Here is a 27,518-nt window from a genome sequence, read left to right on the forward strand (position 1 = left end):
GATTGATAGCAAAAATTCTACTGAAAATTAGTTTCGATTTTTTTTTTTGAACCTCAATTTTTTGTCAAATATTTTTATTCGTAAACTTTGTGGTCTTGGGTGCAAGACGACAAAATTTACAAATAGTATTTGATCAACAATTAGTAAAATTTCAGTAATTGCTCATTTTTTGGTGAACGACTTTTCGTCATTTCAATGATTTCATTTTCAATTTCATTTTAATTTCATTTTCAATTTCATTTTTAATGATTTCGAAAGTAAAGATATACAGCGGTGTGTGTAATATAAGCTTCTTGTATAAAGGAGAAAAACCATCGAAAGATGTAGACAAAAACAGAAATATCGATACATAAGAAATTGGCACTTTTTCTTCCGTAGCACGTGACTGAATATAGTGCGCGAACCTTAATTGGCAAAAGAATGAAAGAAGGTAATTGAATATTGTCAGTTGGATAAAAAAAAAGAGAGGAAGAATTGCGACCCTTCGTCTCTTCATCTCTCTATATATTCTTTTTTCTTGCACCAAGCAGCATTTTCAGTGGGATAATAATTGTGTATTCACTTCTTTCCTTATGCTAAACAAGATTATCGATAATGTTGTATATTAGCACCTTTATCCAACCAGACGAAATTCTCTTACAGTAGGGAGATCGAATCACGAAACAACCTTTCGTTTCCCCTTCGACGACGGTCGTTCAGAACTAACTCCTCCACACACACACACACACTCACACACATAGAGAAATACAAACATGTATGTGTAGAGAAATGGCAAGAGTGAGAGAGAGAGAGACCCTTTTTTGGTCGTGTAGAGGGTAACAGATAGCCGGAGAACGCGACACGAAGTTTATTGATTCGGAGACAGACGGCAGAGATATTGGAAGGCTGTACGAATTCGCGATCAATTTACATAACCTAACTCAATTCGATTTCAATCTTCCGCTCGATACGTACGTAGAATACATATCGATCTACGTGTAAGGAATGTGCGGAAATTCGAGTACTATTACACAAAAGCTTGACAATTTTTCGCAGATTGAATGGACGAGTGCAAGCAGAAATTCACGATAAATAAACACACTGGCTATAATTGGTTTCACATCCTGCATCACTCGAATGAGCAATTGAATTTTTTTTCTCTTTTTTTTTCCTCCTCTTTTTTTTTACCATCCCAATCGTAATATAACGATGGAAAGCGCAGTATGGCAAGAAAATATACTGCAATCGGTACAATATGTAATTTCCTTGTTGATTAGATTTCATTTCTTTTACTTCTCTCTTTCTCTTCTTTGTTTTTTTGAAAATAAAAAATTACGGATGGTCACTCGATTTTTGAAAATAAAAGTTCAAGACTTCACTGTTTTTCTAAGGACATCAAATCGAGACAAAAAAAAATTCCTTCGCAACACTTTTGATTCGTTTTGTCTCAGTTTGATATCCGCAGAAAAACTGTTAAGTATTTTTTATTTTTTCATGGTTTTTGAAAGCAAACCTTACAGTTTTCGTAATGTTGATCAAAAAACAAAAGGATGAAACAAATTTTAACATTCTAGATCTTTTTTAGGTCAATTTTTAGGTCATTTAATATTCTAGGTTCAAAAATGAAAAATGTTAGAGATTGGGGCTAAATTTATCAGCGTGAACGAATTCAGTTTTCTTTACTTTAAAGTACAATAAAAATGAGAAATCAATCAAATTCATTACGGATTTAAAAAATTTTTTCATTATCCACATGATATGCTTATCATCATTGTACCAAATTTCAGTTCTCTAGGTCAAAAAGTAAAAGAAAAGTACATCTTCATACGAAAATTTCAAGTTTTTTCTTTCAAAGACAATAGAAACCAAATAAAATAAAGAAAAATCTAAAGAATTTCAATTCCTCTTTGGGTTTTTATATATTTTCTATAAGTCAAAAAGTCAAAAAAAAAAATACAGGGACATCTTTTTTCAAAAATTTCAAAAGGCAATAAAAAGCAGAATTTTTTCCAACTCTATTTTTTGAGTTTTTGTAATTTTTCCAATATCTACAACTAATTTAACACATTTAAACCAAATTTTAACTCTCTTTGTGTAACATTAAAAAAGTAAATTACCAAGTATTTTTATTTCGAAAATTTCACATTATTCTTGAAAAAAACCCAATGAAAATCAGAATTTAATAAAGTCCATTGCAATCTTTTATTTTATTTCTGTAAACTATGTCCAGTGATACGAATTTGTACTAAATTTTGGACCACTAGGTCACAAAGTATAAAAATAAATTATAAAGACAGCTTTTTTCAAAAGTTTCACGTTTTTTCTTGAAAAACTCAATAAAAATCCAAATTTAATGCAGTCCATTGCAATTCTTTACAATTTTTCTGAAATTTGTAAATTTCAGAAAAATTATAAAGAATTGTAATGGACTGCATTAAATTTGGATTTGTAAATTTCAGGAATTTAAAATTTCAGAAAAATTATAAAGAATTGCAATGGACTGCATTAAATTTTGATTTTAATTGAGTTTTTCAGGAAAAAAACGTGAAATTTTTGAAAAAACGTGTCGTTTATACTTTATTTTTGGTTTAAATTTAAATTAAACCAAATTTTAACCCTCTAGGTCAAAAAGTACAAAAATAAAGTATAAAAACATCTTTTTTCAAAAATTTCACGTTTTTCCCTGAAAAACTCAATAAAAATCAAAATTTAATGCAATCCATTGCAATTTTTTATAATTTTTCTTAAATGTACAACTAATGATATGCATTTGAACCAAATTCTAACCCTCTAGGTCAAAAAGTAAAAATATTATTCTATAGAGACAGTTTAAAAAAAAAATTTTATGTTTATTCCTGAAGAACACAATAAAAATCAATAATTAATATAGTCCTTTGCTATTTTTTATTTTATTTCTGTAAACTGTGTCCAGTGATACGCATTTGTAATAAATTTTAGACCACTAGGTCAAAAAGTATAAAAATAAAGTATAAAGACATCTTTTTTAAAAAATTTCACGTTTATTCCTATGAAAAACTCAATAAAAATAAAAATTTAATGCAAACCATTGCAATTTTTTTAATAATTTTTCTGAAATGAACAACTAATGATATGCATTTGAACCAAATTTTAAATATTAAATGTTTTAAAATACAAGGACATTTTTTCCAAAAATTAAAAATTTCTTCTTCGAAAAACGATAAAACTCTGAATATTTCCATTTTCATGAATAAACTAAAAGTCGGAATAATCTTTAAACATTGAACATTCTTTCTAAATTAAACTTAAAACTTATTGAGAAAAATTAAATTAATTATTGCAAGAAGAATAAATTATTTATTCAATTGAAAAAGATAAAAACATCTTGAAAAAAATATTTGAACAAGAATGAAATTAAATAAAAGGAGACATTAAAAAAAAAATTCCTTCTTTTTTCAATTATTCATTTTTTCATAAATCGTTTCAAGATATTTAATAATAAAAAAAATGAGAAGAAATTTTCTCCCTCGACAAAATGTGACGGTGAATATTTTTAGATTAATAATTTATTATAAACTAAAGCCAGAAATAACTTTAAAATCTTGAATATCATGAATTTTACAGTAAAATAAATTTTTAAACTTTTTGCCTTGCTTGAAATATACCGAATGAGATAGTATAAATAAATTAAATTAACGAGATTAAAGAGCTCCCTCTTAGTTGAAATCCTAAATCAGAATTTTTTACCACTAAAAATTAATTAATAAATTCCTTTTTAAATTTATCAGAATTCTTTCACTTGAATTGAAATATTAATTAAATTATAAAAAGAAAAATAGAGGAGGAAGAGGGCAAAAAATAAATGAGACTGAAACTTTTAGGTCAATATGGCAGAAAAGTGAGCTTAAAAATAAGGTCAAAGGGCGAATTTGACCTTTTTAGGTAAAAGTTAAAAATTTCTTACACCGAACAAAATTTAAATCGTGTCATAGGTGTGAATGAATAAAGATAATTTCAATATTTTTGTCATTTTATAGATGAAAACGTCAATTTTATTTTATAATAATAATTTTATAGATTCTACAGACAATGAAAACGAACAATTACAAAGAATTTAGGTTAAATATTAATATTAATAATCACAAGAAAATTGTATTAACACTGTCAATATTATTCCCAGTTGATTCGATAACCGGCAATGGAAGAGAAAGAAGAAAAAAAATATAATTTTACAACCACGAGTAAAATTTATTTTAACATCTTGATCTATGTCGAAGATACAATAAAAAGTATATAAAATAAACATTTGACATGTTTTTTCTTTCTTTTTAATACAATTTAAGTGTAATTTTTTTATTTCGAGAAAATAACTGAATTAGTAAAAGCTTTCTTTTTTTTTAAATGTTTCCCTTGATGCAAGGGGAAGATTACAAATCATAATCGACCCAACTGTTTTTTTTTCTGCAAAGGAAAATAAAATGTACTAGGTACATGCACGACATTTCTGTCAAGCCCGCTGAGCAAATCAATATAATCGTTCCTGACGTTGTCATGTCGAAAACACAATATCTTTACTTTGATTTCGTTTGTTTTCGCGTAGTTGAAAATAATAAAAAAGAAAAGCAAAAAAAAAAAAAAAAAAACATTGCAAACTGAAGAAATTGAATTATTAAATCAATGTCAAAAATGCCATGACAATGGGAGCATAAAATTGGGTTTAAGATAAAATGAGAAAAAATTAATTTTTCTGTTTATAATTGAAATTTTATTTATTTCTTTTTTTATTATTTATTTTTAGTATTATTTTTTTAATTCTATTTGTTATTTTTATTGTTTTTTATTGTTTTTTATTTTATTTATTATTTTTATTATTTATTACTTTTATTACTTATTATTTTTACTATTTACTATTTAGTTTGTTTATTATATTTTACAAATTAGTTATTTATTACAATTATTTGTACTTGGCATTTGTTTAAAAAATTTAGTAGTAGAAATACAATAAATAATTTATAACTAATTTGTAAAAACCTATTATAGATACGCATGGAAGAGAATAAATAAATAAATTAAATAACAAATATTTTTTTCCACTATTAAATTGTTTAAACAATTTAATGTTAATTTTCAAGAGTTATTGTAGTGAATTATCTAGATATTGAAATAATTCATTGTCATATTTCTACTATATAATTGTTTAAATAAATTTATTTTCACATTTTTACTAGAAATTATTTAAACTAATTGTTATATTTCTAGCAGAAAAGTATTTAAACAAATTTACTTTTATATTTCTTCTGTAAAATTATTTAAACTTTATTTTTATATTACTACCTACTGTCAAATTATTTAAACATATTTACTTTCGTATTTCCATATACAAAATTATTGTTTAAACAAATTTATTTTATACCTTAACTATAAAATTATTTAAAGAAATTATTTATTGTAGGTATTTCTAACAGAAAATTATTTTAATTTATTTTCATATTTCCATATATGCAAAATTGTTTAAACAAATGAATTTTTATATTTCTACTACAAAAATTGTTTAAACAAAGTTGTTTTTTTTCAATTGTGAAAATTATAATTTTGCAAATTAATTTTTAAACATTTAATTTCTTGAGTAATGCATACCTATTAATTTTCACTAACAAATTTTCGTAACAATTTGTTATTAATTTTTCCAAAAAAATTTGTAAAGTGGCAAATAAATGAAATAAAGTTTATAAAAAGTCTGGACTAATTCTTTTCATCAAAAATTTGTTTTATTTTGAATAAATTTCTTTAAAACTTTTGTAGCGATTTAAATTTAAATAAACAAAATAAATAAATTTTACAACAAAAATAAATCTAGACTTCAATTCTTTTTCCAAATTTTTTTTTAATTTTTAAAAACCTTTTAGTATAAAATTATTTTTGCAGATAATTTAACAACAAAATTGTGGCATTACTAGTTTATTTTTAAACTACTAAAAGTTTATATTTCCCGAAAATTAATATTTTTGCTTCATAAAAATTTGCTTCATAAAAAGTTAATTTATTTCCCAAAAATAAATTTTTTAGCTATACTCTAAAATTATTTCGACAGTAACTTTTTAGAGAAATATGCAAAAAAGACTTTTTTTTACTAAAAATTGAGTAAAATTTCTTTCTAAATCTGAAAATTTCCCTCGATTAGCAAACAAAACTGTGAATTCTCGTTTGAAATTAATTCACCCAATCGAATGTAACACCAAATGTGTATTAAATTTAAATTACTCTATATTCACATAAATATACATATAATATAATATAATATAATGCAGTATAGTTTCAAGTATAAAGCTGATACTGAAAGTCGTAAAAGGTCCTTAGAGCACACCATCTTCCTCTAAAATTTAAGCGAAGCTTAAACCTTTGTATATTGGCTATCGACCACCATGATTGGTAGTAATTTAATTTATATCTCTCGTAAATTGTTTAGCAAGTTAGTTAGAACCAAAATCAGATTTGATTATAATCTAAATTATATTGTTTAATATATATACGTATATATATGCGCACGCCATTAACTACACTATGACGATGAATGTGTATATATATATAAAAGAGAGAGAGAGAGAGACAAGAAATGAAAATTATCTCTCGTGGGAAATTTTCGAAAATGTATATTATTTTTATTCAAAAAGTAATCATTATTATACAATTCGGTCTCGGGAAATCCAAGCACGAAATCATAATATTATCTACGAATTTATATTTTCTGAAACTTATTTCAACTCTTGAATTTTGATAAATCAAGTTCATTTTTTTTCTCTTTCTCTCTTTATCTTTCCCTTTTTTATGTATAAATTACATTCATTTTTTCTCTCTCTCTCACTCTCTCTCTTTATTTTTTTCCCTCTACCTTTATATACACGTATAATTTGTACTTATGTAAAAAATGAAAAAAAAATATATAAAATACAAAAATCTATACAAAACACAATATAAAATAAAAAAATGGAATAAAATACAAAAATAAATTAAAAAAAAAAATATCTTCAAATTTATGTATATGTTAGTAATTTTTCTATAAGGGTTGTGCTATATTTGTAATTTTCTGTAAAACATGAGATTTAGTAACCATAAGTCAGGGGAAAAATCTACATATTTCATAACTTACATATTCTCTGTTCAGAATATATTTCCATGGAAGTGCAAGTTAATTTGAGAAAGTTATATCCAGACCTTGGGGCTCCATTCTCAATGGTAAAAATGAGTAACAAAAATGTCAAGATTTTTTTTTCTTTTACCTTTTTTTTTCATCCCCCCCCGGAAAAAGGTCTTCAAAGAAAATACTAAACTTTTCTCTCTCTCTCTCTCTCTCTCTTTCCATAAAATTCTATCAAATCTGTCCCTGGGGGGATTTTTTCAAATTTTTAGCAAAAATCTTTTAAACTGTTTTTGAATAAACTTTTCCAAAACTATATAACGGTACATGGGGAAAAAGTTGAAAAATAGTTTTTTTGTGCCGAAGAGGAGAAAACATTTAATGCTAAAATCAGTATTTTTTTTAAATACCTGTGAATAGCTTAAAGTGGCTACAAAAACTTAAAAATACCTCAAAATTCCGTAAAACTACATATAAGTACCTATAAATACCTATAAATAACTATAAATACCTATAAATACATATAAATAGCTATAAATACCTATAAATACATATAAATACATATAAATACCTATAAATACATATAAATAGCTATAAATACCTATAAATGCCTATAAATACCTATAAATACCTATAAATACATATAAATACATATAAATACCTATAAATACATATAAATAGCTATAAATACCTATAAATGCCTATAAATACTTATAAATACCTATAAATACATATAAATAGCTATGAATACCTATAAATGCCTATAAATACTTATAAATACCTATAAATACATATAAATAGCTATAAATACCTATAAATGCCTATAAATACTTATAAATACCTATAAATACCTATACAAATCCCTAAAAGCAGCTATTAATACCAAAAACTACCTATAAATACCTAAACTGACCTAAAAACAGTTTTAAATCCATAAAATTACCTATATACCTATAAATACCTACTAATTAACTATAAATTTTTACTTCTGGTTTTTATTAACATTTTTTTTTTCTAAATATCTATCTACGTTGACCTGCATTTTTGAGGTTGTTTCGCACATTTATCTACGAATTTAGATCAAAATTATTGTAATGTTGTAATAATTGGGAATATTGACCTAAAATTTAGTAATTTTTTGCGCCTCTTTACCTGAAAATTGAGACATAAACGTTGTGAATTGAGATTAGTTATCTAAAAAAAATGTTTGACCTACAACAAATAAAGAACTTACGTTTACCTCTAAAATTTTTATTTTGACCTGAATTTTAGAGGTTATTATTGCGTTTTGACCTTTAATATTATATTTTATGTGTAAATATTCAGAAAACGACGTGAATGTAAAGATTATTTTTGCATTTTTCACTTACAAACATGGCTAACAATAAATAAAAATAATGTCGAATATTGACCTAAATTTAAGAGGTTATTTTCACTCTTTGATCTATGAATTTATATTTTACATACAAATTTTGAGTAAAAGACGAAAATAATAAGAATTTACAATTTTCAAAATAGAAAAAATAATTTACTTAATATAAAATTGTGAATATTGACCTAAATTTTAAAGGTTATTTTTGCTATTTAACCTATGAATTTAGGGGTGAATGTTGAGGATTGAAATTCCTTCTGTTAAAAATATTGTTGATTTACAAGAGACAAATAATTTACATTTTCCACTTGAATTGTGGATTTTGACCTAAAATTTAGATGTTATTTTCGCGTTTTGACCTGTAAATTTATATTTTATGTGTAAATATTCAGAAAACGAAGTAAATTTAAAGATTACTTTTGCATTTTTTACCTCCAAACAATAAAAATAATTTTTAATATTGACCTAAATTTTAGAAGTTATTATCAATTTTTGACCTATGAATTTATATTTAACATACAAATTTTGAATAAAAGACGAAAATAATAAGAATTTACAATTTTCAAATACAAAAAATTATTTACTTAATATATAATGGTGAATATTGACCTAAAATTTAAAGGTTATTTTTGCTATTTGACCTGTGAATTTAGGGGTAAATGCAAGGGTAAATGTTGAGAATTGAAATTCCTTCTGTTAAAAATATTGTTGATTTACAAGAGACAAATAATTTACATTTACCATTTAATTGTGAATTTTGACCTAATTTTTAGATATTATTTTCTGTTTTTTGACCTATTAATTTATATTTAACGTATAAATGTTGAGATTATATTTGTTATTTTAAAAAAATAAACATAATTAATATTTAATTTTGAATATTAACCTAAATTTTAGCGGTTATTTTTGCTTCCTGGCCTGTAAACTAAGATGTAAATGTTGAGAATTGAGATTAATTTTTAAACAATATTTTTGATCTACAATAGACAAATAACTTTCATTTATCACTTGAATTTTTAATTTTGACCTAAATTTTATAACTTATTTTCACTTTTTGACCTGTGGATTTATATTCTACATATAAATGTTGTGTAAATGACATAAATAATAAGATTTCTTCTTCAATTTTGAACTAAATAAAATAATTTACACAATTAATATATAATTGTAAATATTGACCTAAATTTTGGTGGTTATTTTTGTTTCTTGACTTGTAAACTCAGTCATAATTGTTGAGAATTGAAATTACTTAAAAAAAAATTTTTTTTTGACCTACAACAGATAAATAACTTACTTATTCACATGAATTTTGAATTTTGACCTAAAGTTTTGAGGGTTTTTTTACTTTTTGACCAATGAATTAATTTTTGAGATTATATTTGCATTTTTGACTTATTTAATTTGTTAATTAAATTGTTAATTTTGACCTAAAATTTGAGAAATTATTTTTCTTGACTTGTAAACTTAGCCATAATTATTGAAAATTTAAATAACTTTTTAAAAAACTTTGTTTGACCTACAACATACAAATAACTTATACTTATTTACTTGAATTGTGAAATTTGACCTAAAGTTTTGATGTTTTTTTCGCTTTTTGACCAATGAATTAATTTTTGAGATTATATTTGCATTTTTGACTTATTTAATTTCTTAATTAAACTGTTAATTTTGACCTAAAATTTCAGAAATTATTTTTCAACCTTTCCGCTCAACCTTTGAATTTAGACGTAAATTTTCAGATGATTTTCTTATTTTTGACCTAAAAACTTAAAAACTAACTTATATTTTCCAGTAGAATTGGGAATTTTATCTAAATTTTTAAAGGTAATATTCACCCTTAGATCAGCTAATTTACACCTAAAGGATTTTTATTTACATTTTCGACCTATAAACATTAAAATTTTTTTTTAAAAAGGTTTACATTTGTCACTAGAATTTTAAATCTTTTGACCTAAATTTTAGAGGTTATATTATTAGCTCTTTGGCCTGTGGATTTTTTTACTAAAATATTAAAAATTACGTTTTTATCATAGAAGGAACTTTTCATTTTCTAGTTAAATTATCAAATTTCAAATTTGACTTAAATTTTAAAGGATATTTTGGTCCTTGTGTAATAATTCAATTAAGATAAAAATGGAAAATTGATTGAAATTTGAAGAAGATGTTTTGTGCAGTGATTCATCTCGAAAAGAACAAGTAACTAATTCTGTTGAGAGGCATATTTCGCAGGTGATATAGAAAAAGGGACAGGTATCTTCTTTTTTATTTTTTTTTATTTTCTTATAATTTTATAGATGCGCATCACTTTTATTAAGGACATATACTCTGGACCAGTCAACTAAATGATTGATCGAGACGTTCAATGGAATTGGTTTTCTTAACCAATAAGATGTTCAATCTATATTTAACCACTATATATCTATACATAGCAAACCAACTCCATTTTCCACAGTAGTGGTGCAAAAAGGAAACATTTCTTTGAGCAACTTCAAAGTGTCGAAACATATCGTTTCTCGGATATAAGGTAGCTAAAGAATTTCAGATTAAAATTCGAAACTCAATCGGCTTATAGAATATTGCAAAAATCAATAACAAAAAAAAAGGTTTTTTCTATTTTTCAAAATATTTCCTCACTTCCTTTATATTCAATATCACAATTATCAAACAAAAATTTTTTAAATTCTTTCAAACAAATGAAGTGATGAGAAAAAATTTCTATCTTGTTGTCCAAGTATATCAACAGAGTAAGTATTTGAGAAAACATCTGTTATATTTCCCAGTGTAAGCCACACAGGAAAAAAAGGCAAGATTATCCATTCGAAGAGATTTTCTCTTCTAATGCTATACAACAAAAAGGGAAAGCACTATATATTGCTGAAAAGAAACCGAAAAACCTTAGAAGTATTTTCAATAAACTTCTCTTTATAACTGCTGCCATACATTCAATATATATATAGTTTTTGCGATGTTTTTAGTTTCTATTAAAGAAACCTTTTCGCTGTGTGTGAAAAAAAGAAGGAATAAAGAAAAAGAGCTAGAAAATATTTGTCCTAGATTATATAAGTGGTGAGACTATAAAAGGTGCGACAAAATTCGGAAATGTGTCAAGCTTTTCTAAAATTGCTACACATGTCGTGTTATTGAGGTGACAGCGTTGGGATCAGTGAACCGCATTATTGCTCAGTGGAATGCAACGCAAGCGCATTAACTGCACAAGTGTTCAATATGAAGATTATCCATACTTTTGTTATACATATAGTAACTGGAAAATTTTTTTTTTTTTTTGAAATTGAGTGGAACTGTATCAATTGTCAATAGTAACGATGTCGATTGTTACACTTACCAGGAATTTGCATTGTATGTGAAAAATAGAAATAATTTCCAGCACAAACATTTTTGACTATGTATTTTTAATAACTTGATAATTTTTTACTTAACTTAACTTTTAGAAACTTTTTATTATTATTAACTTTACACTACTATTAACTTTATATTATCACAGTTTCTCTAAAGATATCAAATTGAGACAAAAAAAAACGTATCAACTATTAACTATTAACTTTATATTATCACAGTTTCTCTAAAGATATCAAATTGAGACGAAAAAAAACGTATCAAAATGTTGCTTCGCAAAAATTTTTCTACGTTCTTTTTTTGTTTCAATTTGATATTTTTAGAGAAACTGATTAATTTTATATTTAAGCTAAGAACCTAAAATTTTCTTACTTCAATTTCTTCGAGATCAAAAAAAGCTAAAATTTACCACGCTCTTAGATTTTTAATAGTTTCTTTAGTTCTAATTGCTTTCACTTAAATTCTTACAAATATTGACCTGAAAAACTAAAATTCCCTTCCTTCAAAATTTTATAATTTTAGACCCCCAAGAGCTAAAATTTACCACACTCGTGGATTTTTAAATGCTTTTTTTATTTTTACTTGCATTTTCTTGAATTTTTACAAATACTGACCTAAAAAACTAAAATTCTGTTGCTTACAATTTTTTAATATTAGACCTAAAATTTAACATATCTACTGGTGGATTTTTTTATTAGTTCTTCTAATTCTACTAAAATTTTTTTTAAAAAAAAATTTTAAAAAAAAATTTTAAAAAAAAATTTTTTTTTTTTTTTTTTTTTTTTAATTTTTTTTTTTAAATTTTTTTTTTTTTTTTTTTTTAAATTGTGTCATTTTATAAGCTAAATTTTAATCAGTTTTTAATATAATGAGCAATAATATTAAAAATGTTACACGGAGAAAAATATAAAGTAACTTTTACTACTTTTATGGTAAAAAATTTCAGGTAAAGTATTTCTGGTAATTTTTACTATACTTTTGGAGTAAATTTTGCTACGTTCGAAGTAAATTTTACTAAATTTTTACAAATATGTACTTCAAACGTAACAAAATTTACTCCAAAAGTAGTAAAAATTACCAGATATGCTTTACCGGAAATTTTTTACTATAAAATTATAGTAAAAGTTACTTTATATTTTTCTCCGTGTAAAATTTTGACCTAAGAAGCTAAAATTTAGTAAATTAGTGTATTTTCCAATTTTTTTTTTTTTTTGTTTTTCCTCAAGTTTTTACGAAATATTCACTTAAAAAAGTGAGATTTCCATTTCCTCCTTTAATTTTTACATCCTTTAACCTCAATGGATAGAATTTATTATAGTTGTAAATTTTTACTAATTCTTCTTTTCTAATAATATTATTAGAATTATTGACCTAAAATATGTGAAAATACAAGGAATTTTCTATAAATTGACTAGTATAGATTTTTTTTAAAATAAAAAACCATATCATTCTGCTTTTTTGCTAACAAAACTAAATTTTTTGTCTACTGGTACAATTTTTTAGGTCAATTTTGATTATTTTTAAAATTATTTTACTAAAAATTGATGTAATATAATTACCTAAGAAGATACAATAAAGTATAATTTTGCATTTTTACTACTTTTCCGTATATTTAATTAAATTTCTACAACTATTGACCTAAAAATTTTGTATTTTATTTTTACCTAAACAAAAATTTGCTGCCTTGAATTTTTAGAATTCTTGACCTCATAGGTTAAAATTTCTAGTACAATTGTGAATTTTTTGTCATTTCTTTTATTTTTACTAATATTTTTAGAATATTGACCTGAAAGACAGAAAAATTTCTTTAATATTTACATTAATGTTTAATTTTTGACCTAATATGAAACTATAAATTTTATTTCTAGAAAAGTTCTATGAATTTGCTAAGATTTGACTCGTATAGAATTATAATCAGTTACAAAAATATATAATTACTTTCTTCCTTAACTGTTGCATTTTTTGACCTGCAGAGCTAAAATTTATTGTATTATTTCTTTATTTTTACTCAAATTTTTTTACTAATATTGACCTAAAAAACTAAATATTCTTTCCTTTAATTTTTATAGTTTTAAACCTCAGTAGCAAGAATTTATTATAGTCTTGGGGGTTTTTATAGTTTTTTTTTTATTTCTACTCATATCTTTAAAATTATTTATAATTATTGACCAGAAAGAACTGAAAATTTCTTTAATTTACTACATTTGTTGACCTAAGAAATTTTTATTTATTTTATTTATTTTATTTATTTTATTTATTTTATTTATTTTATTTATTTTATTTATTTTATTTATTTTATTTATTTTATTTATTTTATTTATTTTATTTATTTTACAAAATTTTGTTACAATTTTTACTGAAAAAGCTAAAATCTACTATAATTTTGCATTTTACTATAGTTATTTTTATTTTTACTACAATTACCAGAATTTAAGGTCTAAAAAATCAAAATTTAATCCATTCACCTTAACCTTTTGCATTTTTTACCCTGTGGAACTGAAATTTAAACAAATTTTTCTATTTTTTATTTGAATAACTAATACTTTTCGTGTATTTTTCTTTATTACTATTTTCTTACAATTACAGTAATTTTATTGAGTTTGTTTTTTCAAATACTAATAATTAGTTATTCTTTCTACAAATTGCTTAAGCAAATAGTTATTATTTTCCATGAGAAAATTTTATTATAAATATCTCAAATTTTGTCAAAATAGTTACACGTTATTAGTGAAATTTTTAACTGAAATAATTAAAAATTTTTCCAATACAGTAAATTTTTTTTTTTTGAAAACAAGAGTTTCAAAAAATAATTATATAAAATTAAAATTTTTTTTCCATAGAAAGAGAATGAAAGCGGGAAAATTTAATAACACGCATTTAGAAAATTAGTTTTATTATTATTTTTTTTCGCTGCAATTAACGAGAGTGGATAATATGAATTTTCACGTTTATTAAGAAAAATATTTTCAACAAAAATGTTAACCATTTGTTGTTGCAGTATAAAAGTGTCACGTTACGTGTTATCCTTCCCCCCCTCCCTCTCTCCCTCGCCCCTTGCCCTCTCTCAGAGGCAGAGAAAAGCTTCACTCTAAACGGGAAAAGCTCTCTTTTATCTCGAAGAGAGATTTCACTCCATTAGAGTGGATTTTCCGTGAAAGAAATTTAGAGAACAATCTCTCTCCTTCTCTCTCTCTCTCTATGTTTCTCTCTTTGCCTCTCTTACTCTCTTCATTTCTCTCTTACTCTCTTCATTTCTCTCTCACTCTCTCCTTTTCTGTCTTACTCTCTCCTTTCTCCCTATCTTCTATTTTCGTTCTCACTCTCTCCTTTTCTCTCTCACTATTTTCTATTTCCTCTCTTTCTCTCTCTCTCTCTTACTCTCTCCTTTTCTCTCTTTCTCTCTCTCTTACTCTCTCCTTTTGTTTCTCACTCTCTTCTATTTCCTCTCTCTCCTTTTTTCTCTCACTATCTTCTATTTTCTTTCCTTCTCCTTTTTTCTCTCTCTCTCTCTAACTCTCTCCTTTTGTTTCTCACTCTCTTCTGTTTCCTCTCTCTCTCCTTTTTTCTCTCACTATCTTCTATTTTCTTTCTTTTCTCTTACTTTCTCCTTTTCTCTCTCACTATCTTCTTTTTTTCTCTTACTTTCTCCTTTTTCTCTCTCACTATTTTCTATTTTCTTTCTCCTTCTTACTCTCTCCTCTTTTCCCCAAAAACAGAGAGAGAGAGAAAGAGAGAGAAGGAAAAAAAATAGAGAAAGAGAAAAAAATAGGGAAAGAGATAGAAAAAAAAAAAAAAAAAGAGAGAGAGAGAGAGAGAGAGAGTTAGAATTTGGACTTGAAAACGACCTTGCACGCAATCCACGCTATAATACAGAAAAGTTACGAAACGAGAGAATATCGTGTCAGTTCGGGTCAAAGAACTAACGGCGCGTCTAGTACACTCAGTGTCGGTTTATCATCCAACCCCCGCGGGTTGCAAGTACCTGGACATTAATTTTTATAGTACCGCCTCTCTTCCAGGCATGCGTATCGTTACACACACACACACATATATATACAGTGAGAGAGGAGAGCGTGAGAGAGAGGACACGACGGTGACAGAACGCTCGTAAAGCGTCCGTCGAAGCGAACTGGTTAACGAAAATAAATGGAAACATAAAGTTTTCACCACGCGGTTTGACCGCGTTGTAAATTCCTGTCGAACGTATATACGGGGAAAACTTCCCCTTTGACCGTTTAACTATTTAAGGGCGGCAAGGAGAGCTCAAGAAGAGACATCCGACCGAGTTATGTACTTTGCCTCAGGAGAAGTGATGAAAGTTTCTCATCCTCCTTCTCATCCTCCTTTTCCACCCACTCACCACCCACCTCCTTTTCTTCCTTTTTTCTTGTCCCATTTTTTTTCTCTTTACTTTTCTTTCTACTTTCTTCTATTCTTCTCTCTCTCTTTTTTTGTCTTTTTCCTTCTACTTTTCTCCTTTCTCTATTTTTTCCATTTTCTATTTTGTTTCCTTTCCCTATTTTTTCCCTTTTCTATTTTGTTTCTTTTCTCTATTTTTTCCATTTTCTATTTTGTTTCCTTTTCTATTTTTTCTTTACTTTTCTTTACATTTTGTTCTATTCTTTCCACTCTCTTTTCTATCCCTTTCTTTCTACTTTACTCCTTTTCTATTTTTTGCACCTTTCTATTTTCTTCCCTTTTCTGTATTTTTCCATTCCTATATTTTTCTCTCTTTCCCTATTCTACATTTTTCTTTTCTACTTTTTGCTGCTCTATTTTTTCCCTTTTCTGTTTTCTTCCCTTTCCTATATTTTTCCTTTTCTATTTATTCCCTTCTTTATTTGTTCCTTTTCTATTTTTTCTCTTTTCTATTTCCTCTTTTCCTTTCCTATATTTTTCCTTTTATATTTATTCTTTTTTCTATTTTATTCCTTTTCTACTTTTTTTCCTCTTCTATTTTTCCCCTTTTCTACATTTTTCCTTTTCTATTTCATCTTTCCCTTTTCTATATTTTTCCATTTATTCCCTTCTTTATTTTTCCCTTTTCTACTTTCTTTTCGTTTCTACTTTTTCTGTTGTTTTTCTTGTCTACTTTTTTCCTTTTCCATTTTTCCCCTTTTCTCATTTTTTCTTTTCTAGTTTTCCCTTTTTTTTATTAAAAATAGAAAAGAAGAGGAAAAATAGAAAATATAGAAAAATAGAAAAAAGTAGAAAAAGAAAAGAAGAAATAGAAAAATAAAAAAGAAGAGGAGAAATAGAGAAGAGAAGAAATAGAAAAAATAGAAAAATAAAAAAGAAGAGAAGAAATAGAGAAGAGAGGAAATAGAAAAAATAGAAAAATTAAGAAGAGAAGAAACATAAAAATAGCTAGAAAAGAGAAAAAATAGAAAAATAGAACAAAAGAGAAGAAATAGCAAAAAAAGGAATAGATAAGGAAAGAAATTTTCTTTTTTCTCTCCCCTTTTTTTATTTTCAAGTTTTCCTCAACTTTTTCTCTCATTCTCTCTACGCCTTAGTTTTTCTTCTATTTAAACATTCTGCTTCTCTTCTTTTTTAATTCCCTCGCTCGTGTCCAAGCCAAAGGAATCAATTAGCAGCAAATAGCCAGCAATAAAACTTAGAGAGTTGATCAAATAGACTTTCCAACTATCCGTCAAGTCGATTTTCCTCTACATCAGCTAAATTAAGAATTTACAAACATACCCCCCCCCCCTCCCTGTCTCTCTCTTGGTGTTTAATTTAACTCCCATACTTTTTCATTAGTTCATTAAATTCACTACTATTTTATACCATTAGAGGAGATAGAGAAGGCCATTTCTTTTCTTGAAAAGTTTATTTGATCGCGTGTGGTTTTGTACCTCAATATTTGCTTTCAGTTTATCCTTCAAATATTTAGAGCACTTCACGTATCAATGGAAAAAGTTGATAAAAAAAAAGAAGATAAAAAGAAGAAGAGGAGAAAAAAAGGGAAAATGTTTTTTTTTTTTTTTTTTTTTGAAGTAGTAAAGTTAAATAAAGGGAAAATTAACTAGTGTAAATAGAGAAGGGGAGAGGGGGGGGGGATAAATATTGACAAATCAGAGTTTTTCTTTTTAGGGAATAAATAAGTATTTGTAGTGTTTTTTTAAATAGTATTTTCTAAATTTAAATTAGTGGAATTTAACTAACAGAAAATAATTTTATTAATTGTTAGTAATTTTCATTAACGATTCTTCCCTTTTGTCATTTATAAAATGACTAATTGTTAGTAATTTTGCTATAATTGTTAGTAAAATTTTACTAATATTTTTAGTAGAATTTCACTAATTTTATAGTAGAATTTTACTAATTTTATAGTAAAATAATAATAATAATAATAATAATAATAATAATAATAATAATAATAATAATAATAATATAAATATAAATATAATTAGTAAATTAGAATTAGTAGAAAAAAATTAGTTATTAGTAGAAAGAAACTAATTATTACTCCCTAATTCAGAATTAGTCGAAATTTTACTTATTTTTAGTAAAATTTTACTATTTGATTTTACTATTTAGTTACTTTTGATTTAGAGAGTAATTTTCATGGACTTTTCCCTTTTTTGATTAGTAAAACATGACTAGTTAGTAAAATTTTAATTTTAATCAGTGACTAATTTTTTTGCTGGAAATTTATTTATTTTGAACTGATTAAAATTATTTTTAAAATAATTAAAAATTTTACTAAATACTAAAAAAAAATTTTTTTAATCCTTAAATTAAAATTCCTAAAAATTAGAAAAAAAATTTTTTCCCTTTTTAGTCATAATTTTTTAATTAAAACCAGAAATCCAGTCGCGGGTCCAAAATCGAGAACTTCAAAATTTTGGAAGCAGTCAACAGGTCAATATCCGGAAATAGCTTCAAAATTGAACCTCACAATTCAATAGTAAACCCTCCAAAGTGTTAGAATTGAGAGGCTCAATTTAGATCAAAGACACAGATCCAAAGGTATAAACTGAAAATTTAGGGTCAAAAGTTCAAAATTCTCAATAGATGAGCCGAATACAAGTCAAAATTTACAGATCAAGTGGATAAGCTCAAAAAAAGGTCCGAATTCACACATGGAAATCAAATTATTATTTATCCGAATAATAAATAAAATAAAACTTACAATAAAACTGCAAAAGAAAAATTACAAAAAAATTGTTTGTAATAAATTATAAATTAACAGCAACAAAAGAAAATTAAATAATAATATTAATCATTTCTTTAAACAACAATAGGGAATTAATAGAAACAATCAAAATAGTAAACAATAATAAAATTAGAAATAATAAAAATTTTAAATAATAATTAAATTAGAAATAAGAAAAATAGTAAACAATAATAAAATTAGAAATAAGAAAAATAGTAAATAATAATTAAATTAGAAATAATAAAAATAGTAAACAATAATAAAATTAGAAATAAGAAAAATAGTAAACAATAATAAAATACTAATAATAAAAATAATAATAAAAATAATAAAAAATAGGGAAAAACGTAATAAATAAAAATAGGAGGAATAAAAAATAAATAATAATCATAGTAAGTAAAAATAATAATAGTATTAATAATAAATTTAATTTAATAAAAAAACTACCTAATAAAAATATAATAAATAAAAATAGAAGAAATAAAAAATAGTAAAAAAATGTTCGTGTTTCAAACTCTCAATGGAATTTTTGAACAAAGATTTCTAGAGCCTCTAGGGTTAGAATTCACTGACAGCAGTGTGTATATATATGTATATGTTAACTCAATTTTTTTTTTTGCTGAGTAGTTATCATCACAGTCAATGGTTCTAACCCCAGAGGCCCTAGGAGCATTCGTTAAAAATAAATAAATTATTTCATTTTTCTTGTTCTCTTCATATTGTTTGAAAATAGAATAATAAAGTAAAAAGCGAAAAAAAAAAATTTTCCAACAAAAGCTTATCTCATTCGATTTTATGCAAGCAAACGAATATAATAAATATAGTTAATAAAATACTTTGTTTTAGATTCACTGTTTTTAAAACTTCCGAATGTGTTAAAAGTTATTTTTATAAATATTTGTTTCACAATACAGAGAAAAAAAGTTTAATTTTCCTTAATTACTGACACTTGAAAGAAAATTAATTTATTATAAATCAAAGTAAAGTGAAATAAATAAATATATTTTTTATTGAATTAACATTCACTAAACACTGGGAAAAAAAATGTTACTTTATTATTTTTTAATTTTTTTTTTACTTTTACTAATTTATTCGACTTAAATAAAAATTTTAATCGACTTTTTTTTAAACTCAAAGAAAATTAAAAAAAAAATTTTTTTAAATTAAAAAAAAAGATTTAAAAACAATGTTCACATTTTTATCTTCTGTTCTGTATATTAATTACGTTACTAATTATTAATATTATTAACTAACTAGCAAATTATTAACTAATTTCCTACTAGTTAATTATTATTGCTTATTAATTTCAAAAATTTTAATAAAATTCTTCACAAGAATTCAATTCTTTTCATAAATAATAACATTCTTCGTAAGAATTCAATTATTTTTATAAATAGTAAACTTTCTTGCAAAAAATCAATTCTTTATAAACCAAATTTTAATAAAATTTCATGAACGAATACAATTTCTTTCTAAAATTTTAATAAATCCTTCGATAAAATTCAACTATTTTTTTAAATAGTAAAATCTTTGCAAAAAATCAATTATTTTTTTAAAAAATGTTACGAAAGAATTAAAATTCTTGATTAATTCGTTAAACAATATTTCGAAAAAATTCAATTATTTTCTTAAATTTTAATAAATCATTCGAAAATAATTTAATTATATTCATAAATAGTAAAATTCTTTGCAAAAATTCAATTATTTTCAAAAAAATTTCAGGAAATTATTAAATTATTTTCTAAAATTTGAATAAATTGCTCGGGGTAATTCAATTATATTTATAAACAGTAATATTCTTTACAAAAATTCAATTATTTTTAATACAATTTTAATAACATTTCACGAAAAAAAAAGAATTAAATTTTTAATCATATTTTTCGAAAAAATTCAATTATTTTCTAAAAATTCAATAAATCCTTCGAAAATAATTTAATTATAAATATTAGTTGTAAAATTCTTTGCAAAAATTCAATTATTTTCAAAACAATTTCACGAAAGAATTCAATTATTATAAATATTATTATTATAAAATTTCGATAAATCCTTCGAAACAATTCAATTTTATTTATAAATAGTAAAATTCTTTGTAAAAATTCAATTAAATTCAAAACAATTTCATCAAAAAATTCAATTTTTTTAAATTCGTTATTAAAATGTTTCAATAGAATTCAATTATTTTCTAAAATTTTAATAAATTCATCGAAAAAAATTCAATTATTTTCTAAAATTGTAATAAATTCCTCGAAAAAATTCAATTATTTTCTAAAATTTTAATAAGTTTCTCGAAAAAATTCAATTATATTTATAAACAGTAAAATTGTTTGCAAACATTCAATTTTTTTTATTCTTTATAAAGTTTTTCAAAAGAATTCAATTATTTTGTAAAATTTTAATAAATTCCTCGCAGAAATTCAATTAAATTTATAAGTAGTAAAATTCTTTGCAAATATTCAATTATTCTTGATACAATTTTAATAATATTTCATAAAAGAATTCAATTAATTTTAATTCGTTATAAAATATTTCGAAAAAAATTCAATTATTTGTAAAATTTTAATAAATTCTTTAAAACAATTTAAGTTTAATAAATAATAAATAGTATAATAGTATAATAAACAGTATAATTCTTTGCAAAAATTCAATTATTTTCAAAAAAATTTCACGAAATAATTCAATTATTTTCTAAAATTTTAATAAATTGCTTGCGGAAATTCAATTATATTTATAAACAGTAATATTCTTTACAAAAATTCAATTATTTTTAATAAAATTTTAATAACATTTTAAAAAAAAATTAAAAAACAATTTTTTACTTAAAAAAAAAAATTCAAAAAAAATTTTTTTTAAAGTTTCTATAAAAAAATATAATACAGAAATAAAATCTGCATAGACGCGAATAAAATACAGTTGAAAAAGCAAAAAAAGAAAAAATTTCGTCTCAAGTATATATACACACACACACTCACGCAATTCAAATGTCAGAAGTTGTTTAGTAAAGTTTAATTTTCGGCAAAACGACAAGAGCAAGGAGTTACTTACGAGATTAGGAATATGTATTATTCACGGATGAATGTGAAATGAGTTGAGCCAACAAAGTACATACCTGAAACAAAAAGGAGAGAGGGAATCTTTGTGAATATCGTTTACGTGTAAAAGGCAATAAAGAATATGGTAAATATTCAAGTTTCTTAGAAGTATACATATAATATTGGTATAGTGAATGAGAATAGTTCATATATAGTCAATATAGGCCGATTACGTAAAGTAGAAGTTAAATTTTTTTTCTTCTTCTTATTTTACAATATTCCACATTATATTTGCCGACAAGAAAACTTCCATTCAATTATTTTAACGGAATTCCAATTTCATTAATATACCGCAAAAAGCAATGAAAAATTCTCCAAAAAATATTTTCAATTTTCGAAAAAAATTCGTTAGTTTCTTTAATTAGTTCAATAATTTTTCTTTTTTCGAAGAAATTCAATATTTTTCTAAATTAATTTCATCGTTTCAAATTAATCGTTTTAAATTAATTAATCTTAAATTAATTTAATTATTTTCTAAATTAATTAATAATTTTAAATTAATTCATTATTTTCTAAATTAATTAAATAATTTTTTTATGTTAAGTTAATTATTTTTTTAATTTATCAAAAAAATTTTAATGAAGTCAATTAAATGGTATTTACTGAATCATTATACTTTAGTATTTTTCGATTAAAAATACTTTCGGTTAAAATACAATTTTTTTTTTGACCTTAATAAAAATTATTTAAATCAAGAAAATACTTATTCGGCTAATAAACAAATAACTCGTAATTTCAATCAAATACATTTATTCCCTTCATTCTAGAATTGTAAATCAAAAGAATTTTTCCCCCAAAAAACATATTTTTTATTTTAACATCTGACATTTATGGAAAAATGAATTTTCATTTCGTTTTAAAATTTCCGCAATAAAAAAAATATATATATTCATCATCTAAAAATAATAAACTACGGGAAAGTATATATTTATTTTTATACTTGATTTCTATAGTGTGATTAAAATTTTATCACTTTTATGAAAGTTAATTCAACTGTCAGTTTTTATACATTATATACAATGCCAAATTGTCACTCGTGAAAAAGTATCAATTTTATTATTTTTTTCCCCTTTTATTGAAAATAAATGTGATTTTCGATTTTTCAAATAAATTTAGTTTCTAAATACAATCTTTCAAAGTGCTTTCAATCTTCTTTGCCTTCTTTCCTTTTCCACACAGCAACTATAGTATAAGAAAGAAAAAAAAATTTCCAAAGTAACATAAAGAGAATTATTTGCCTGCAATTTGTTAAATTATCTTCAATGAAAAATAAAGTGATGACGGTAATTTGTGAAACAAATTCTTTTAAACATTTTTTTACAATTTGTTTACATCTTTTTAGAAATGTTCTTATTAAAAAATTTAAAGAGAAATAAACAGGAATATTTCTCTAAAAATAAAAAGTGTATTAAATAAAATTTGAATTAAATAACAAAAATAAAATACAAATAAATATATTTGTTAATTAATTATTTAATTAATTTATAATATTTATATCGCTTATATTTTTACATTAAACGCAATCTTACGAACATTTAAAAAATTTACACCGCTCGCGGGGATCGAACACCCTAATCGAATGCTCCGAAGCCTAACACTTTTCCACGCTGCTATACGCTGACGTCGAATCGAAAAATTAAAAATAAATCAAATTTGGTAAATATTTCAATATTAATTATAATAAAATCTAAATAAAAAATATAGAATTGAAACCAAAACAAATTATTTTTGTAAAAAAAAAGATAAATATAATAAAAATAATGATTTAACCATTTTTTAATAAATTTTGTATTTGTTTATTTTTCTGCCTCTTTTAAAATAATAATTTGTTTATTATATAAATATTTTTATTATTAATATTTTTTCTCGCAGAGTTAGTAGAAATTTAACAATTTTTCGTCGTTTTTCAACTAACTCTGCGAGAAAAAAATAAAAAATATTGTTCCACCGTATTTTTTATTTTAATCACACTATTTAGTGCGTGTGGTATAACATCCCATCTCGAGGATTGAATAAAGATGCATGAGAGGGAAGCTAATATAAAAATCAGCAATGCTATTATAAAAGGTGGTAGTAAATGAAAAAAAAAAAAAATTGGAGAGAGAAGGAAAAAACTTGTTATACACTCCTTGGAGCGTGGACGTAAGAAATTCGAAAAGTTATGATTATGATTCACCTGGGGGAAGGTGGGGAAAAAAGAAAAGAAAAAAAAATAGTGACACGAATATACACGGGTAAAAAAAAATTAGCCTATGCGGTGATCCAAAGTACATATTTTAAAATGTGACAAGAAAAGTATATAGTCTCCACCCCCCCACCCCCCTTGGCCCCCTTCTCGTTTGTTCTCGTTTCTCATTTTTCTACAGGGACGTGCAAAATTATTAAATTATTCAAGTCTGAAGTGACGCGAAGTTTTCTTTAACGTGAAAAGAAATAAGTCCACAATAAACAAAGGGGGTCGTACGTCTCGCGAGGCGCGCGGGTTAAAAATAATTTATTAACGATAAAGTAACACGGGTGAGAAAAAAAAAAGTTTTCCAAACGATTTTTGTTTGTACAATTAGATTATAATAATTCTTGTTCTAAAAAAGTTTGAAATTTGTTTAGTTTATTTACATTATTTATTATTTTTCTCCTTTCATTATTTATTACCCTTTTCTTTTTATTGTCTATTATTATTTTTCTTTTTTTATTTATTATTTGTTTTTTTGTACTATTTCTTATTTTTTTTGGTTTCCTTTGTTATTCTTTTCTCTCTATTATTCTTAATAATAAACTTGTACAATTTTCAGAGATTTATCTTCTGATGAAAAAATAATATTTTTATATATTTACCATTTTTTTGCTAATTATAATTTATTATATTTATTAAAAAGAAATTAGCTTTAAAGTTTTTATCTTTTCTTCTGTTTATTAATTATGTTACTAATTATTAATATTATTAACTAACTAGCAAATTATTAACTAATTTCCTACTAGTTAATTATTATTGCTTATTAATTTCGAAAATTTTAATAAAACTCTTCAGAAAAATTCAATTCTTTTTATAAATAATAACATTCTTCGTAAGAATTCAATTATTTTTCTGAATAGTAAAATTTTTTTCAAAAATTCAATTCTTTTTAAACCAAATTTTAATAAAATTTCACGAACGAATACAATTTCTTTCTAAAATTTTAATAAATCCTTCGAAATAATTCAATTATTTCTTTACATAGTAAAATCTTTGCAAAAATTAAATTATTTTCAACAACATTTTATGAAAGAATTCAATTTTATTCTTAATTCGTTATAAAATATTTCGAAAAAGATTTAATTATTTTTAAACCAATTTTAATAAGATTTCATGAAAGTATTCAATTTTTTTTTCAAATTTTAATAATATTTTTTGGAAAAATTAAATTATTTTCTAAAATTTTAATAAATTTTCTAAAATTTTTAAAATACTTTAAAAATAATTTAATTATATTTATAAATAGTAAACTTTTTTGCAAAAATTCAATTATATTCAAAACATATTCACGTAGAAATTTAATTTTTTTCATAATTCGTTATAAAGTTTTCAAAAGAATTTAATTATTTTCTAAAATTTTAGTAAATTTCTGGAAAAAATTTAATAATATTTATAAACAGTAAAATTCTTTCAAAAAATTTAATTATTTTTATTACAATTTAATGAAAGCATTCAATTTTTTTTCTTAATTCGTTATGAAGTTTTTAAATAAAATTCAATTATTTTCTAAAATTTTTTAAAATTTCAAAAAAAAATTAAATTATTTTCAAAAATTTTAATAAAATTCTAGAAAAAATTCAATCATTTTCTAAAATTTTAATAAATTCCTCGAAAAAAATCAATTATATTTATAAACAGTAAAATTTTTTTGCAAAAATTCAATTATTTTTAATACAGTTTCACGAAAAAATTAAATTTTTTTTAATTCGTTATAAAGTTTAAAAAAAATCAATTATTTTTTAAAATTATAATAAATTACGCGAAAAAATTTAATTATATTTATAAACAGTAAAAATCTTCGCAAAAATTCAATTATTTTTAATACAATTTCACAAAAAAATTCAATTTTTTTTAGTTCGTTATAAAGTTTTTTAAAGGAATTCAATTATTTTCTAAAATGTTAATAAATTCCTTGAAAAAATTTAATTATTTTCTAAAATTTTTGAATAATATCCTCGAAAAAATTCAATTATTTTCGAAAATTTTAATAAATTCCTCGAAAAAATTCAATTAATTTTGTAAGCAGGAAAGTTCGTTGAAAAAATTCAATTACTTTAATAAACAGTAAAATTCTTTGCAAACATTCAATTATTTTTAATACAATTTTAATAAGATTTCATCAAAGAATTAAATTTTTAAAAAAAATTTTAATAATATTTTTCAAAAAATTCAATTATTTTCTATAATTTAAATAATTTTCTAAATTTTTAATAATTTACTAAAATGTTAATAAATCCTTCGAAAAAATTTAATTATATTTATAAATAGTACAATTTTTTGCAAAAATTCAATTATATTCAAAGCATGTTCACGAAGGAATTTAATTTTTTTCAGAATTCGTTATAACATTTTTCAAAAAAATTCAATTATTTTCTAAAATTTTTCAAAATTCCTCGCAGAAATACAATTATATTTATAAACAGTAATATTCTTTGAAAAAATTCAATTATTTTCAATACAATTTTAATAATATTTCATGAAAGAATTTAATTTTTTAAAAAATGTTTAATAATGTTTTTCGACAAAATAGTAAAATTCTTTGAAAAAATTCAATTATATTCAAAACAATTTCACGAAATAATTCAATTTTTTTCTTAATTCGTTCTAAAATCTTTTAAAAGAATTCAATTATTTTCAAAATTTTTAATTAAAATTATTAATAAAACTCCAGCAGTATTTTAAAAAAAATTCAAAGAAATTTTTCAAAAAGAATTTAATATTCATGGTGAACGAATTTCGTCTCACATAAAAAAAATCCAAAATGGCGGATCCAATATGGAAACTCTGGCCTGGGAATTAATGCTCGATTTTCAAAATTGCTGCGTCAGAGTTAGGAAATAAAATATAAAAATACAATAAAATAGTAAACAAATTTAGCAAACAAGGGGGTAACTTTATACATAAAATAATCCATCAAGATTTTAAAGTGCGCATGTGACTCATATAATTTGGTTTGAATTTTTGTTTACAGAATTAAATTGCCCTTTTTTCCCCCTTACTCCCATTTTACATTAGTGACATTTAATTTAAATAGAGGGCAAAGGAAAGAGAGAAAAAAATGGAGAGACATCGAATTCAGTGACAGATGAGATTTCCCTTATTTTCGCCATTTAAATTGGGGGAGTTATTCTTACATCGTTACGTTAGTGGATAAAGCATTCAGCGCGCAGAAAAGGGAGAGGAGACGCACGTAATACACGACTACGTGGTGAGAG

At 23.4% G+C, this 27,518-nt stretch overlaps 1 protein-coding gene across 3 annotated transcripts in view; it reads right to left on the reverse strand.

Annotated features, from left to right (window-relative positions):
* The window catches only part of LOC122508535, an 843,732-nt gene that overhangs the window by 405,361 nt on the left and 410,853 nt on the right, over window positions 1-27,518 (reverse strand). The window lies entirely within an intron of this gene.

This window comes from Leptopilina heterotoma, unplaced genomic scaffold (genome assembly GCF_015476425.1).
Source record: "Leptopilina heterotoma isolate Lh14 unplaced genomic scaffold, ASM1547642v1 Lhet_54, whole genome shotgun sequence".
Taxonomy (NCBI): domain Eukaryota; kingdom Metazoa; phylum Arthropoda; class Insecta; order Hymenoptera; family Figitidae; genus Leptopilina; species Leptopilina heterotoma.